This window comes from Pongo pygmaeus, chromosome 12 (assembly GCF_028885625.2).
Source record: "Pongo pygmaeus isolate AG05252 chromosome 12, NHGRI_mPonPyg2-v2.0_pri, whole genome shotgun sequence".
NCBI lineage: Eukaryota > Metazoa > Chordata > Mammalia > Primates > Hominidae > Pongo > Pongo pygmaeus.
Genome location: NC_072385.2, coordinates 1,212,879 through 1,230,599, shown reverse-complemented (window position 1 = coordinate 1,230,599; position 17,721 = coordinate 1,212,879). Strand labels below are relative to the sequence as shown.

At 38.5% G+C, this 17,721-nt stretch overlaps 1 long non-coding RNA gene across 1 annotated transcript; it reads left to right on the top strand.

Moving 5' to 3' along the window:
* The first annotated feature begins 3,348 nt into the window (after positions 1-3,348).
* LOC134737769 (uncharacterized) lies at positions 3,349-17,504 on the top strand. The gene is made up of 4 exons (XR_010123003.1): positions 3,349-3,487; positions 4,391-4,466; positions 6,173-6,276; positions 16,906-17,504. It is a non-coding gene; the product is annotated as an uncharacterized LOC134737769 (long non-coding RNA).
* Positions 17,505-17,721: the final 217 nt, after the last annotated feature.

Sequence of the window (17,721 nt, the reverse complement as noted above, 5' to 3'; positions counted from 1 at the left end):
AATTATTGCCAAGACCAATTGTCATGAAGCTTCACCCTTCTGTATTGTGCTAGGAATTTTACAGCTATAGGTTTTACATTGTAGTCTTCATTTTTTAAAATTGACACATTTAATTGTACATATTTTGGGGAAACAATTATGTATGTATGTTGTATAGCAATAAAAATCAGAGTACTTAGTATATTTATTGCCTCATGCTTGTGTTATTTTTGTGGTGAGAACATTCAAAAGCTTCTTCTCTAGCTATTTTATTTTATCTTTATGTATTAACTTTTTTTAGGGACAGGATCTTGCTCTAACACCCAGACTGGAGTGCAGTGGTGCAATCCTAGCTCACAGTAACCTCAAACAATCTTCTAACCTCAGCTTCCCAATTAGCTGAGACCACAGGAACCTGCCACCATGCCTGGATAATGTTTTAATTTTTCACAGAGACAGGGTCACATTATGTTGTCCAGGCTCATCTTGAACTTCTGTCTTCAAGTGATTCTCCCACCTCAGTCTCCCAAAATGTATGGATTGCAGCAATGTGCCACCACAACTGGTCTCTTTTAGGTATTTTTTAATATGCGATACCTTTTCATTAATTATTATTATTCTACCGTGTAATAAAAAACAAAGACTTCTTTCTCCTGTCTAATTGTAACACAATACTTGTTAAGCAGCCTTTTCCCATCCTCCTATTTCAGTCCTCCTATTCAGTACAACCCGCGTTGTACTCTTTGCTTATATCAACACTTTTTTTCAGGTTACACAAATGAGTGAGATAATAAGATCATAAAGTACTTGTGTTTCTCTCTGTGGCTTATTTTACTTAACATGCTATGCTCAAGGTTCATCCATGCTCTATTAACTGACAGAATTTTATCCCTTCTTATGGCTGAATAGGATTTCACTGTGTATATAAATTACATTTTCCTTATCCATTTATCTGTTGCTGTACATTTGAATTGATTCCATATGTAAGCTATTATAAATAGTTCTGTAATTAACATGAGAATGCAAATACCTTTTCGACACAGTGATATCCTTTCTTTTGGATATACAGCCAGGAGTAAAATTGCTGAATCATATAATAGATTTATTTTCAATTTCTTTCTGAAACCTCCATACTATTTTCTATAATGGCCATACTAATTTACAATTCCACCAACAATGCATACATTCACTAGTTTTTATATACTCATTAGTACTTTTTATTTATTTATTTATTTATTTTTATTATAGCCATTCTAATGGGAGTGAGGTGGTACCTCATTGCGGTTTGGATTTGCATTTCTTTGGTGATTAGTAATGTAGAACATCTTTTTATGTTCCAGTTAGCCATTTTTGTATCTCTTTTTGAAAAACGTCTGTTAAGAACTTTTGCATTTTTTAAATTAGATTATAAGTGTATTTATTTTGAGATTTTAAAGTTTCTTTTATATTCTGAATATTAGCCTTTTGTCATATGTATAGCCTGAAAACGTTTTCTTTCATTGCCTAAGCTGTCTCTTCAATCTTTTAATTGTTTTTTTAATATGAAAAAGCATTTTAGTTTGACATAATGTTGTTTGCTTACTTTTGATTTTGTTGCATATGTTTTGACATCTTATTTTAATAATCCTTTCCCAGTCCAATGTTATAAAGCTTTTTTTATGTTTTTCTCTAATAGTTTCATAATTTATGGCATTACATTTAAGTCTTATTTTGAGTTGATTTTCATATATGGCCAGGCCCAATGGTCTAGTATAACTTTTCTGAATATAAATATTTAAATGGCCCTGCACCATTTATTGACGAGATTAGCTTTTCCCTAAAGTGTGTGCTTGGCAATTTTGTTGACAATCAGTTGGTTTTAGGTGCGTAAATTGACTTCTGGGCTTATTGGGCACATTAGTCTATTTGTTTGTTTTTATGGCAGTACAGTGCTGTTTTGGTTACTATAGCTTTGTAGGAAGTTTTGAAGTTTGATAAAGTGATGCCTTTAGCTTTGCTTATTTTGCTCAAAGTTGTTTGTCTATTCAGAGTTTTTTGTGGATCCACATAAATTTAAAATATTTTTTCTACTTCTTTGAAAAAATGTCATTGATATTTTGATAAAAATCACGTGACGTCTGTAGATCACTTTGGGTAGCTATATTAACAATAGTCTTCCAGTGTATAAACACAAGATTTTTTCATGTATTCATTTGTATTTTATATTTTTTATCCATGTTTTGTTGTTCTCAGAATAGAGATCCTTTACCTTTTTAGTTAAGTTTGTTGCTAGGTGTATTAGTCGGGCTTCCCTGGAGAGATCACAAGATCCCACAATAGGTTGTCTGCAAGTTTGAGGAGCAAGGAGAGGCGGTCCATGCACCAAAGCTGAAGAACTTGGAGTCTGGTTTTTGGGGGCTGGAAGCGTCCAGCACAGGAGAAAGATGTAGGCTGGCAACCTAGGCCGGTCTCTCCTTTTTACATTTTTCTGCGTGCTTTCTATTCACTGCCTGCTTTCTATTCACTTAGATGGTGCTCACCCAATTAAGAGTGGGTCTCCCTTTCCCAGCCCACTGACTCAAATGTTAATCTCGTTTGTCAACACCCTAACAGACACACCCAGGATCAATGCTTTCTATCCTCCAATCCAATCAATTTGACACCCTGTATTGACCATCACATTAAGTATTTTAATTTTTGTAACTTTTGCGTATGCAGAAGAAGCGTTGGATGAAATTCAATATTCATTATGATGAAAACTCTTAACAAATTAGGAATAGAAGGTACGTGCCTCAACACAATAAAGTTCATTTATGACAAATCAATGCTAACATTATACTGAGCAAGGAAAAGCTGAAAGCTTTCTCTCTGACATGTGGAACAACACAAATCACCCCCACTTTCAGCCCTCTTATTCAACATAGTACGGGAAGTCCTAGCCAAGGACATTACGCAAGAGGAAGAAATAAAACTCATACTAATTGGAAAGGACGAAGTCAAATGGTCTCTGATTGTGGACAAAATAATCTTATATGTGAAAAACTCTAAACACTATACCAAAAACTATTAGAGCTACTAAACAAATTCAATAACATTGCAGAAAATCAACAAAATATTAGCTTTCTGTATGCTTATAGCAAACGATCTGAAAAATAAAGTTAAAAATTCCATTTTAATAACTACAGAAAATTTGTTATTTTGAGTTTATTTCTTTATTTGAGATGGAGTCTTTATCTGTTGCCAGGCTAGATGGCAGTGGCATGATCTCGGCCCACTGAAACTCTTGCCTCCCAGGTTCCAGAGATTCTCCTGCCTCAGCCTTCCGAGTGTCTGGAGCTACAGGCATGTGCCACCACTGAAAACTAATTTTTGTTTGTATTTTTAGTAGAGACGTGGTTTCCCCATGTTGGCCAGGATGGTCTTGATCTCCTGACCTTGTGATTAACTTGTCTCAGCCTCCCAAAGTGCTGGGATTACAGGTGTGAGCCAACACACCCAGCCTTGAGTTTATGTTTTTATTTGGTGCAAGGTAAGGTCTAACTTTGTTATTTTTTCCCTGTGAATTTTTATTATTCCCAATACTGTTTGTTGAAGAGACTGTTCTTTCCTTATTGTGAATTCCTGGAACACTTTTTAAAAATATGTTTACTAAACCCATGAGGTCTTATATCTGGACTCTCTCATCTGTTTCATCATTCATTTGTCTTTATGTCAGTCCCAAAGTGTTTTGATTACTATACCTTTGTAGTATATTTTGAAATTAGACAGTATGATGCCTCTATCTTTACATTTTTTTCCCCAATATTGTTTGGCTGTTTGTGATCCCTTGAAATTCCATAAAAATTGTAGAATATTTTAAAACTTCTGCAAAATGTTTCATTGGTATTTTGATAGAAAGTATATTGAATCAGTTGAGGGTGGTGACTCATGCCTGTAATCCCAGCACTTTGGGACGCTGAGGAAGGTGGATCAACTGAGGTCAGGGGTTTGAGACCAGCCATGGAAAAACACCGTCTTTACTAAAAATACAAAATTAGCCGGGTGTGGTGGCACAGGACCGTAATCCCAGCTTCTCAGGAGGCTGAGGCAGGAGAATTGCTTGAACCCAGGAGGTGCAGGTTGCAGTGAACTGAGATCACACCATTGCACTCCAACCTGAGCAACAAGAGCAAAACTCCATCTCAAGATAAAAAGAAAGAAAAGAAAAGAAAGAACATTGAATCTGTAGACCACTTTCTTTAGTAGTGACATGTTAACAATATTAAGCCTACAACCTCTTGAACAAGAGTGTTTGAGAATTTGTTGTTTAATTTTTACTTATTCTTTGACATGCTGGTGTTTTTAACTTCTTGTTTTATTGTATCATAGGTAGCAATAATTTGTGTAATTCCATCCGTTTAAATTTACTAAGATTTGTTTTTTAACTTAACAGGTGGTCTATCTGGAATATTGTGGCATGTGTGATTAAAAGTATTGCATATTCTGCTGTTGAGTGGAGAGATATAAATGTGAGTGTTAGGTCTGATTGTTCTATTGTATTGTTGAAATCCTCTGTTTACTTATTCATCTTATGTTTTTTTTTTAATTTACATTACTAAAAGATATAAAAGTCATCTACTGTTATCAGGTGCTGGCTACTTCATGTTTCAGTTCTGTAAAATGTTGCTTCATATATTTGGGAACCGTGATGTAAGGCACATATGTTGCTGTTGTTGCTTTTATTGTTGTTTGTTGTTTCAATGTTGTTGCTTTTATTGTTGTATGTCGGTTTATTGTTGTTGCATTTATTGTTGTTTTTATTGTCCATTTCCTCTCGTCTCTTGAGGAAGTTTTTGATATAATATGTATTTTGTCTACGATGACAATATTTGATTTTGCATTTAATTTTTTTTATTCTTTCATGTACGGGTTATATGTGTTCCAGATCATAATTTGTTTTTTTCTAGGAAGCAGAGAGTTGAACCTTGTTTCATGAATTTATTTAGTGAAAGTATGTTTTTGATTGATGTAATTTATTTATATAAAAAAATTACTAAAAGGGAATGATTTCCTATTGCATTTTGTTTCTTTTTTGTTTTAGGTCCTCTAGCTTTTTTTTTTTTTTTGAGACGCAGTCTCACTCTGTCGCCCAGGTTGGAGTGCAGTGGTGAGATCTTAGCTCACTGAAAGCTCCGCCTCCTTGGTTCATGCCTTTCTCCTGTCTCAGATTCCCCAGCAGCTGGGAATACAGGCGCCCGCCACCACGCCCGGCTATTTTTTCTTTTTATTATTTTTAGGAGAGACGGGGTTTCACCGTGTTAGCCATGATGGTCTCGATCTCCTGACCTCGTTGATCCACCCGCTTCGGCCTCGCAAATTGTTAGGATTACAGGCGTGAGCCACCGCCCCTGGCCGGTTCTGTAGCTATTTTGTTCCTGTTTTTCTCTCTTGTTCTCTTTCTAAGTATATTATTGATTTTTGTAGTGACATGTTTTAATTCTTTTCTCACTACTCTCTGTGTGTGTGTGTCTTCGTGCGTGTATACTATAGGTATTTCCTTTTTTTTTTTTTTTTTTTGACATGGTCTTGCTCTGTCACCCAGGCTGGAGTGCAGTGGCACAATCTCTGCTTACTGCAAGCTCTGCCTCTCAGGCTCAACTCAAACAATCCTCCCACCAAAGCCTTCTGAGTATCTGGGATCACAGAGGTGCACCACTATTCCTGATAATTTTTGTTATTTTTCATAGAGACAGGGTTTTGCCATGTTGCCCAGAGTAGTCTCAAAACCCTAAGTACTATAGGTATTTTCTTTGTTGTTACTATAGCTATTACCAAGAATAACTACTATTGCATACAAAACCCTGCCTCTTTATGGCTCCCTATGTGTTTTCTTGGTGTCACAAGTTATATCGTTTTGTATTGTAAATCTACTGGCAAAGATTTACAGTCATTTTTAAGTCTTTGTTATCTCAAATATATAGCAGAATTAAAGTATTCTATGCAACTTCATTATAATAACAAAGAATATAGTTAGAGTTGGTAAAGTTTCATTAAATTTTAGGTCATTTTCTCCCTCAAATTTTGAGAGTTCTCGGCCACTGTTTGTTTCTTGAAATAACTTTGCTGCTCTCTTTTCTCTCTTTTTATTTTAGAATTCCCATTATAAGTATATTGGCCATTTTAATGGTATCCCATAAGTCCCTTAGGCTCTCTTAATTTTTAAAATTATTTTTAGCCTCCACAGCCTATAATTTCAAATGACTTCTTATCAAGCTTGCTGGATTTTTTCCTGCTAGATCAAACCTGTTGCTGGACCTTCTAATGAATCTCTAAATTCAGGTATTTTACTTTTCAGCTCTACACTTTATGTTTCTATTTTTTACTTTTAATCACTTCGCTGATAATCTCATTATCTTCATGCATTGTTTTATTTTTCTGTTTAGTTTTCTATGTCCTTCTTTAGCTGACTGAGCATCTTTAAGCTAGGTGTTTTAGCCACGCACAGTGACATGTGCATGTAATTCCAGCTACTTTGAAAGCTAAGGCAAGAGGACTACTGTATTAAACCATTCTCATGCTGCTAATAAGGACAAAAACAAGACTAGGTAATTTATCATGAAAAAAGGTTTAATGGTCTCCAGTTTCACATGGTTAGGGAGGTCTCACCATTATTGAAAGGACAGCACGGCAAAATCCCACCCCCTTGATTCAATTGCCTCCTACTGTGTCCCTCCCAGGACATGTGGGGATTATTACAATTCAAGGTGAGATTTGGTCGGGGACACAGAGCCAAACAATATCAATTACTTAAGGCCAGGAGTTTGAGACCACCCTGGGCAATATTGTGAGAAGCTGTATGTAAAAAATATTTCTACAGATTAGTCATGCATGGCGGAATGTTCCTGTAGTCTCAGAAAGTTGAAGGCTGATGTAAGACTATTGCTTGAGTTCCCCAGGAATATGAGACAGCATTGAGCTATAATCATGGTATTGTATTCCTGTCTGGGTGAGAAAGTAAGACCTCTTTTTAGAATTTCAAATTTATTTTAGATTTAGGAGGTACCTACACAGGTTTTTTACATGGGTATTTTTTATAATGCTGAGGTTTGAAATGTGAGGAATTCCATCACCCAGGCAGTGAACATAGTACTAAGTATACAGTTTTTCAGTTCTTGGTTCCTCCCTCTCTCCACCCTCTAAGAGTTGTCTATTTTTTTTTTTATATCCATTTGTACCTGGTGTTAATTTCCATTTATAAGTGAGAACATGCAGTATTTTCGTTTTCCATTTCTGCATTCATTTGCTGTGTATAATGGCCTTTAGTTCTATTAACGTTGCTGCAAAGTACAATTTTTTTTTTGTTTGTTTTTTGTTTTTTTTTTTTGCTAAGTAATATTGGTGTACATGTGACAATTTTTATATTCAATTTACCATTAATAGGCTGGACACGGTGGCTGACGCCTGTAATCCCAGCACTTTGGAAGGCTGATGTGGGTGGATCATGAGGTCAGGAGATCGAGACCATCCTGGACAACATAATGAAACCCTGTCTCTACTGAAAATATAAAAGTTAGCCGGGCGTGGTAGCATGCGCCTTTAGTCCCAGCTACTTGGGTGGCTGAGGCAGAAGAATTGCTTGAACCTGGGAGACGAAGGTTGTAGAGAGCTGTGATCGTGCCACTGCACTCCAGCCTGGGCAACAGAGTGAGATTTCATCTCAAAAAAAAAAAAAAATTACCATTAATAGGCACCTAGGTTGAATCTTGTCTTTCCTCTTATAGATAGTGTAGTGATGAACCAACAACTGCATGTGCTATTTTGGTAGAATAATTTATTCTCTTCTGGGTATATACCCAGCGGTGAAATTGCTGGGTTGAATCATAGTTTAACTCTCGGTTATTTGGAAAGGCTCCAAGCTGCTCTCCACAGTGGTTGAACTAATTTGTATTCCTATAAACAGTGTATAAGTGATTTTTTCCCTCTAAAACCTCTTCAGCACGTATTATCATTTTACGTTTCAACAAAAGCCATTCTAACTGGTGTACGATGGTGTCTTATTGTGGTTTTTATTTACATTTCCTTGATGGTTAGTGATGATGAGCATTTTTCATGTTATTTGGCCACTTGTATGTATTCTTTTGAACAGTGTCTGTTATTGCCCACTTTTTTATGGGTAATTTTTTGCTTGTGAATTCTTTAAGTTTCTTATAGGTTCTGAGTATTAGATTTTGTCAGGTTCATAGGTTGTGAATATTTTTCCTGTTCTGCTAGCTTTGGGGTTAGTTTGATTTTAGTTTTCTAGTTTCTCTAAGTGTGATTTTAAATTGTTAGTTTGAGATCTTTCTAACTTCTTGATGCAGGTATTTAGCACTCTCAACTTTCCTCTTAACAGTGCTTTTCCTACATCCCAGACATTTTGTTATATTGTGTCTCTTGATCTATTTCAAAATTTTTTTAATTTTCTGCCTCAATTTTCTTGTTTACCCAAAATTCATTCAGGAGCAAGTTGTTTAATTTCAATATCATTCTGTGATTTTGTGAGACTTTCTTGGCATTGATTTTTATCTTTGTTCCATTGTGGCCTGACAGTATGTTTGGCATAATTTTAATTTTTAAAAAATGTATGGATAATTGCTTTATGGCTAGGAAGTGGTCAATCCTAGCTTATATTCTGTGAGCAGATGAGAAGAATTTACTTTCCATAGATGATGTGTGGCGTATACTCTAAATGTCTATTAGTTTCAATTGATCATGTGTCAAATCAAACTCCAGAATTTCTTCGTTAAGTTTCTGCCTAGATAATCTGTCAAACACTTAGTGGGGAGTTGCATTCCCCTACTATTATTGTGTGTCTACTTGAGTCTTATTGTAGGTCTAGCAGTACTTGTTGTATAACTCTATGTTCCCCAAAGTTGGATGCATCTATATTTAGGATAAATAAGACTTCTTATTGAATAGAACTCTTTATTGTTATGCAATACTTTTCTTTGTTTTATTTTACTATTAGTTATTTAAAGTCCTTTTTTCTTAAAAGAGAAAAAATTCCAGGTATGGTGGCTCATGCCAGCACTTTCAGACTGAGGCAGTAGGATTGCCTGAGACCACGAGTTTGAGACAAGCCGAGGCAATAGGATTGCCTGAGGCCATGAGTTTCAGACCAGCCGAGGCAATATAGCAACATTCTGTTTGTACAAATTTTTTTTAAAGAAACTATACAGGAGTGGTAGTGTGCAGAACTGTGGTCATATTTACTCAGGATACATAGGTGGCATGACTGCTTGACTTCAGAAATTTGAGGATACAGTGAGCTGTGATTGCATCACTGCACTCTGTCCCAGGAGATAGAGTAAGATCCTGTGTTTTGGTAGTAGTACCATCCTGTCTTGGTTACTGTGGCCTTTTAGTATAGTTTGAAGACAGCTAGCATGATGCCTCCAACTTTTTTCTTTTTACTTAGGGTTGTCTTGTCTATGCAGGATCTTTTTTGATTCCATATGAAATTTAAAGTAGTTTTTTTTTTTCTAATTCTGTAAAGAAAGTCAACAGCAGATTGATGGGGATAGCACTGAATTTATAAATTTCTTTGTGCAATATGGCCATTTTCACAATATTGATTCTTCCTATCCATGAGCACGGATTGTTTTCCGTTTGTTTGTGTCCTCTTTCATTTCCTTGAGCAGCGGTTTGTAGTTCTCCTTGAAGAAGTCCGTTACATCCCTTTTAAGTTGGATTCCTAGGTATTTTATTCCCTTTGTAGCAACTGCGAATGAGAGTTCACACATGATTTGGCTCTCTGTCTGCCTATTTTTGCGTATAGGAATGCTTGTGATTTTTGAACATTGATTTTGTATCCTGAGACTTTGCTGAAGTTGCTTATGAGTTTAAGGAGATTTTGGGCTGAGATGATGGGGTTTTCTAGATATACAATCCTGTCATCTGCAAACAGAGACAATTTGACTTCCTATTTGAATATGCTTTCTTTCTTTCTTTCTTTGGCTGGTTGCCAGAAGTTTCAGTACTTTATTGAGTAGGAGTGGGGAGAGCAGGTGTTCTTGTCTTGTGCAGGTTTTCAAAGGGAATGCTTCCAGTTTTTGCCCATTCAGTATGATATTGGCTCTGCATTTGTCATGAATAACTCTTATTATGTTGAGATACGTTCCATCAATACATAATTCATTGAGAGTTTTTACCATGAAGAGGTGTGGAATTTTATTGAAGGTCTTTTTTGCATCTATTGCGATAATTATGAGGTTTTTGTCATTTGTTCTGTTTATGTAATGGATTACATTTATTGATTTGCATATGTTGAATCAGCTTTGCATCCCAGGGATTAAGCTGACTAGATCGTGGTGGATAACCTTTTTGATGTGCTGCTGGATTCTGTTTGTCAGTATTTTATTGAGGATTTTCGCGTCGGTGTTCATTAGGGATACGGGCCTGAAATTTTCTTTTTTTGTTGTGCCTTTGCCAGGTTTTGGTTTCAGGATGATGCTGGCCACATAAAATGAGTGAGGGAGGGGGACCCCTTTTTCTATTGTTTGAAATAGTTTCAGAAGGAATGGTACCAGCTCCTCCTTGTACCTTTGGTGGAATTCGGGTGTGAATCCGTCTGGTCCTGGACTTCTTTTGGTTGGTAGGCTAGTAATTACTGTCTCAAATTTAGAACTTGTTATTGGCCTATTCAGGGATTCGACTTCTTACTGGTTTGGACTTGAGAGGGTATACGTGTCCAGGAATTTATCCATTTCGTCTAGATGTTCTAGTTAATTTGCAAAGAGGTATTTATAATATTCTTTAATGATACTTTTTATTTCTGTGAGATCAATGGTTATATCCCCTTTATTATGTATTTGATTATTCTCTTCTTCCTTATTAGTCTGGCTAGAAGTTTATTTATTTTCTTGATCTTTTCAAAAAACCAGCTCCTGGATTCATTGATTTTTTTGATGGGCTTTTTGTGTCTCTATCTCCTTCAATTCTGCTCTGATCTTAAATCTTTTCTTCTGCTATCTTTTGAATTTGTTTGCTCTTGTTTCCCTAGTATTTTTAATTGTGATGTTATGGTGTCTATTTTAGACCTTGTCTGCTTTCTTTTGTGGGCATTTAGTGCTATAAGTTTCCCTTTACACACTACTTTAGCTGTGTCATATTTTATTTTTAAGTCCTCAGTCTTTCTTTTTCATCATGATAGTCTTGACTGTTTTATGTTTCTGTAATGTAAAATTGACTACACAGTATTTACAAAGATTTTACCAAAATATTTTATTGAGAATGTACAAACCTGTCAGTCAATTAGAGGAGAAATTACATTGTAGTAATAAATAGCCACAAAACAAAACCCCAAAAGACATCCAAACCAGAATAAAACAAAACATTTTAACAAAAACAAAAATAACAAACTGGCAACAAATTTGTGCAGTTTATATCACAAAGATGCTCATATTTCCACTCTGAAGAGAGCTTTTAGAATTTCATTTAAAACATGGCAAATACATTATACCACACTTCACAGAAAAAATAAATTTAAGCAGCTGTTAAACCATGAACATATTATCAAGTTCAGATATAATCAAAATTAAATATTTCACAAAAGATTCTACAGTATGGTAGAAACAGAAAAGCGTTTTTTTTCTTTTCTCCAAGCCCACAAGTCTAGTTTCTAGGGCTCCCTCAATATTCTGGGGGTTTTCATCAACTCCCCAAAATATAGGAAGCACAGAGCTGGTGGTGGCTGAATGTGGGTTATCCTGTGAAACCATATTTAAGATGAGAGCCCTTGGTCCATTGTATTGTAATCAGCTGGCTTATGAAAGAAGACCTGGCTGTCCAGAGCTCTACACCTACTGCACAGGGTATGACAGGAGGCCTGAGAACCCATGGGGCCCAAACCCACCCCATCCCAATATATCATCCAGTATTGAGGACTCTGACACCAAATTCTCTCAGAGCATATGCTTATGCAGTTTTACATTTAATTTCTCATTACAATTGGGAAATTGAGGTCCCAAAAGGGGCAGGGACTTGTCCAGATCTCAGGAGGTAGGCAGGCTCCAGAGCATTAGGGAGGGCTCCAGCTTCCTAGGCCTTGGCTCCGTCCCACCTATCAGGTTTGTTTTGGAAATTAGAGTCTGTAGCTACACATTCAAGGGCACAGAAAATGAGCAGATCCAGGGTTCTTTTCACATGGGGACCTCTCCATGTCAGTTTCAAGATGACAGGACTGGGGTTCTGCATCCAGCTCTCAGGGCACCTGGAAGTAAAATGAGCTATGCTCCACCTCACCCTAATGTAGACAATGCCTACAGGAAAGCCTGTTTTCTTCCTCATAAAAAGGAGTGCCTGAAGTGGGTGACCTCGACGATTTCACATACTCATAAGTGTCTGCCTGCCTGAATTCTTGCTCTGAGACTGCAAAAATGCATCCACTCTCTGCAGGTCCTTCAAATCAGAGGGAAGCATGGCCATTTGAGAGGCTTCTTGGGTAGATGAAGATGAGACAGAGTTAAATGTGCCAGAGCATTGGACTCCGAGGCTGAAGTCCACGAAAATCCCAGCTACTGTTGGGTTCTTAAGGTCCTCATTTGAAAGTGGTAGAAAATGATTTCACTGGATAAGGGGAGGATACCTCATGAGTAAATAGCACAACCGAAAAGGTGGAGGCAAAGAGAGGGCAAAAGAGGATTCCTAGGTCACTCATTATACTTGGGACCTTCAGATCCTGCTACTTTTTCCCCTAGGACCTTGAAGAACCAGTGTCTTGAGGACAGAAAAATCAACGTACCTGATTTGTTCCATAGTGCTCCTTCATGGGGCTGTAGTGTTAGTGATGGTCTGGAGGTGGTTACAGCCTGCTGTTTCTGGTGCCCACTGAGCTTTGCTGGAGCAGCTGGAACAAGTAAGAGTCACACACCTCATGTTGTTATGAGTGATCTCCACATTATCATGTGGTGAAAAGAGGAAGGGATATTAGAGATCCCCCATATAACCACAGCCAGTCTGTTTTCCCTTTCACTCACCCTTTGCCAGCTAACCTGGTGGGTCCAACATGTGGTACAGAAAATTATTACATCATGCCTGCACCCCCCAACCCAGGACCAAACAGTCTGAGGACAGCTGGACAAAAGCACTAAAGCAAGTATATGTGAAAGAAAAGAGCAAGGGCTATAATATAAAGTAGATTGTTGAGAAGAACAGCTGGAAAATTATTGCACGGGAGGACCTCAGGCCTCACTGGGGTGACTTTTAATCCATGATGAGGATGACAACAGGAAGGCATCTGCACAAGCATGTGTCAGGGAGAAGCCACCCTTAGTGAAGAGACTCATAGGTGTGACTTTGACAGAGGTTACAAAGGAACTAGTTTGGCTGCAGACAGCCTGAGGAAGATATAAGCAGAGGAATGGGGAATCCTAGGACCTGGGAGATGAGGTTAGATATCTGCTCCTTTCTGACAACATTGCCCTAAAACTCGGGACTTTTCAACGACATATAATATCTCATAATTTGTGTGGACCAGAATCTGGACACAGTTCAGCTGGCTACCTCTGCCTTCAGGTCTTTTATGAGACTGGGGCTGTGGTCTTAACTGAAGCTGGACTGCGAATGTATAAGCCTTTAAGCTGACTCATGTGAAAATTGGCAGGGTTTAGTGTGGACAGAGATCCTGACTTTCCTTCTCTCTACTGGTCTGAGCACCCCCTAAGGTCTTTGTTATGTGGGTCTCTACATGGAGCATCTCATAACATTGGAACTTGCTTTCTGTGTTTGAGGAATACAATACAGACAGAGAATTAGACAAAAAGGTTTACACAAAAAGAGACAGAGAGAAAGATCGAGGGCGCAAACAGGAAAAACCCAGTAGGAGAAAAATGAGAGCTTTAAAAAAATCTTGTCAGCGTGCCGTGGCTCACACCTGTAATACCAGCACTTTGGGATGCTGAGACGGGCGGATCGCCTGAGGTCAGCTGTTTGAAACCAGCCTGGACAACATGGTGAAACCACCGTCTCTTCTAAAAATACAAAATGAGCCAGGTGTGGTGGCACATGCCTGTAATCCCAGCTACTTGGGAGACTGAGGCAGGAGAATCACTTGAACCTGAGAGGAAAAGGTTCCAATAAGCCGAGATCGCACCACTGCACTCCAGCCTGGGATAAAAGAGTGAAACTGTGTCTCAAAAACAAAAACAAATACAAAAAAAAAAAAGAGAGAAAAAAAGACTTGAGAGTTACAATAATTTTTCTTCTATATTTGTGTTAAAATTGTAACCCCCGGTGTAATGCTATAAGGAAGTAGGATGTAATTAACCCCTGAGGGTGGGACCCTCATGTAGAGATTACTGGCTTTATACAAGAAACTGTAGAGGGGTCTCATCCTCCTTCTACAAAATGAGGATAAAACCTGAAGTGTGCAGTCTGAAATTCAGAAGCGAGTCATCACCAGAGCTCAATGATGCTGACACCCTGATCTCAAATTTGAACCTCTGGAAGTATGAGAATTTAAGTCCTGTTGTCTATAAGCTGCCTATCTATGGTTCTTTGGCGTAGCAGCCTGAACTGATACAAAAGTGAAATCCTTTTCTGTATTTCATTGGACAGAAGATGAATTTGTGCTCCCTACACTGTTAAAAAAAATGACTTAAAAAACGGATCTTCAGAATGAAAGATAGGAAAAGGCTTGTTGAAACACTAACATTGTATCTGCTTATGAGGTTTTAAACATTGGCTGAAATTGTTGGAACCAATATGGCCAACAGAAGTCCATGAAGAATCAGTTTGCAGATGTTAGAGCCCAAATTTCCTTTGTGTGTTTCATACTAACTCTCCCTGAATTTGCATGTGACCTGTGAGGAAGCAAGAAGAGATGACTGTGTATGTCTCATGACTTTCCAAATTCCTGCTTTCCTTCCAGCAATCCCCTACAGAATCCGCTTCTTAGGCCTTTTCTAATCACTGCCTTAAAGCCAGTATCACAAAACAAATTTGAGCTGGACTCCTATCTCCTTGTTGGCCAACCTACAAGATGATATTTTCCTCAAAACCGAAGGGCCATACTACTGGCCTCAGGCAGTAGGCCATTTTATTCGATAAAAAACTGAGTCACTAACCATCTAGTACTGGGAGACTTTGTGAAGACTTCCCCTGTCATAGACGTGATAAGGCACATGGATATGATTCTAAATATAAAGAGAAAGCACTGTAAAGTTGAATTCCTGTATTAGTCCATTCTCATACTGCAATGATGAAGTACCTGAGACTGGGTAACATAAAAAAGAATTTAATTGACTCACTGTTCCACATAATTGGGGGGGCACCTCAGAAACCTTCCAATTACAGTGGCTGACAAGTGAAGTGAGTGAGAGCAGGGGATATAGCAGATGCTTATGAAACTATCAGATCTCGTAAGAACTCACTATCACAAGAACAGCACGAGGAAAACCCGTCCCCATAATCCAATCAACTCCCCTCAGATTTTTCCCTTAACACCTGGGGGTTATAATACACAATGAGGTTTGGGTGGGGACAAGCAGCTAAACCATATGAATACCAGAGGACAGTATCTACATTTAATTTCAACTTCATACTGGAGCAGAATGAAACTGATGGCCAGTGGAGAAGTGACATTCCCAGGATCACCCTGCCAGACCCCAAGCCTGTTTGAGTTGTGGCCCATGCTATCTCTCACCTATTCTCCTAATGCTTCCATCTCTAAGTGTGTGCATCATCTACAGGTGACATCACATCATTATTTTTATGTCTTATCTTATATACACCTAATACATTGCATACGAAGTACATGTTAGCATCATCCCCACTGTGCATGCTAGGAGGCTGGGGAAGCCTCGAATACACAGTGACTTTTATTGGGTCCCAGAGATGGTAAGATAAACAAGGTTATTTTCCCGCTATGTCTTCTATCCTGGAACCCAGGCTGCATTTAGTTCTTTCCAGGGAATTAAGGGGAAGTTGTGCTTGCCTAATTGTGTACAAATAAAGAGTTGCCATGTAAGAGGAGACAGCCATCAGTAGCAGAGTGGGGCCTTTCGGTAGGTCTTACAGAAACAAGGGGCCCAGTAGATGGAACCTTGAAGAGTTTAACACACTTTCTTGGTGACAGAACCCAACGGCAGTTAAGAAACCAGGAATCCACATTCTTGAGACAGCTCTGTATCCACCTCTGGTGGTGAGAGATGCTCAAGAGTGTGAGATGCTCTTTCACTGTGCCCTGAAATTTCTGAGTTTTGGCCTTACAAAGGCTCAAGGTAAAAGTCTTATCTGATAGCACGGATGTCAAGTCAGCCTTCATCCCTCATGCCCCTGGCTATTGGCCGGGTGCACCTACAAATAACACAGGGCAGCCCAAGACAGGCCCCTCCACACCAGGCCTCTCTTGTCAACTCATCTGGGTAGTCCCACACCACTTCTTGGTACCATGAGTTGTAGGGGGAACAAGAGGGCGGGCACTCTTCTTGGACTGAAGCAGATTGTCAGGTGTTGGAACACTTGTATATCTGTCGTGTTCATACCCAGGCCATAGCTGGCAGAATAAATAGAAGAGCGTTGGAGAACGAGTCTGTGTACTCAGATGTGAATTCCAAGACTTTAACTTGTCCTCTGGTTTCCTTCCTTGATGGAGATTTATACAGATTCTCCTTAAGTGCCTAATCTGAAGAGCAGAATTTCTTTTCTTTTCTTTTCTTTTCTTTCCTTTTCTTTTCTTTCCTTTTCTTTTCTCCTTTCTTCTCTTCTCTTTTTCTTTCTTTCTTTCTCTTTCTTTCTTTCTTCTTTCTTTCTCTCTCTTTCTTTCTTTCTTTCTCTTTCTTTCTTTCCTTCTCTCTCTCACTCTTTCTTTTGATGAATTCTCCTTCTGTCACCCTGGCTGGAGTGTAGAGAAAAGCAGAATTTCTAATGGAGGTGTCACATACGGTGAAAACAAGGCAGACCACTGACTTTTCTTTGCGTTGTTTCTAGGCACTTTTTACAAAGATGCATTCAGATTGATGAGGAGCTGTTTGATGTGGCCAACTCCTCCCTCTCTTTGGAAAAAGATCAGGTGCACTAAACCAACAACCACAGCCAGCACCGGGCTGTGCTGAGAGAAGCCACATAGGAGTCTCTACAGACAGAAACCCGAGAAGACCGGGACAGACCCAGGACCCAGACTCAAATATGAAAAATTTCTGGGCTTTGTCCTACGGCCTTCCCATGAGTAACTCATAGTCTTGTTTCAGTGGAATCTGGCCTTCATCAGTCTCAGTGGCAATTGGTTATGTGGAAAGTTTCTGTTCACACCCTTGTGTGAATAGCAGTAAAGACTTTTGTGTTGTTTTCATTTTACATTAGGCCATGAGTATTTACGCCTGTGGCTGCAGTTTGTATTAGTTTCCTGCCCCAGGTATCTCCTGCAGAATGCAGCTTCAGTCCTACCAGACCCTCAAAACTTAAAAGCTAACAGTATTACTAGGGAGGATTTCGCAGGAAAATGGAGAAAGTGTTACACACAACAAAGGTTAAACTACTCTATGCATGTTTCTGCAATGTATTATCTCAAGAACTCATCTCTGTAGCCCATCAGGGCAGGAGCTGGGCTCTCACATTTTGATAATATTCTATAAGGGAGGTTCTTCCCCACAGCGTTTAGTCTTCCGATGCTGGTGCAGCCTGACATGATGACATTCTACTTTCATGTCCGTCATGCTGCAGGGAATATTCTGTGAGTGTCCTAATAGGCTGGAATCATTTGCTAGGGTGAAGCCCATCTTTGGTGCTCACTTTTCTGTTATCTTA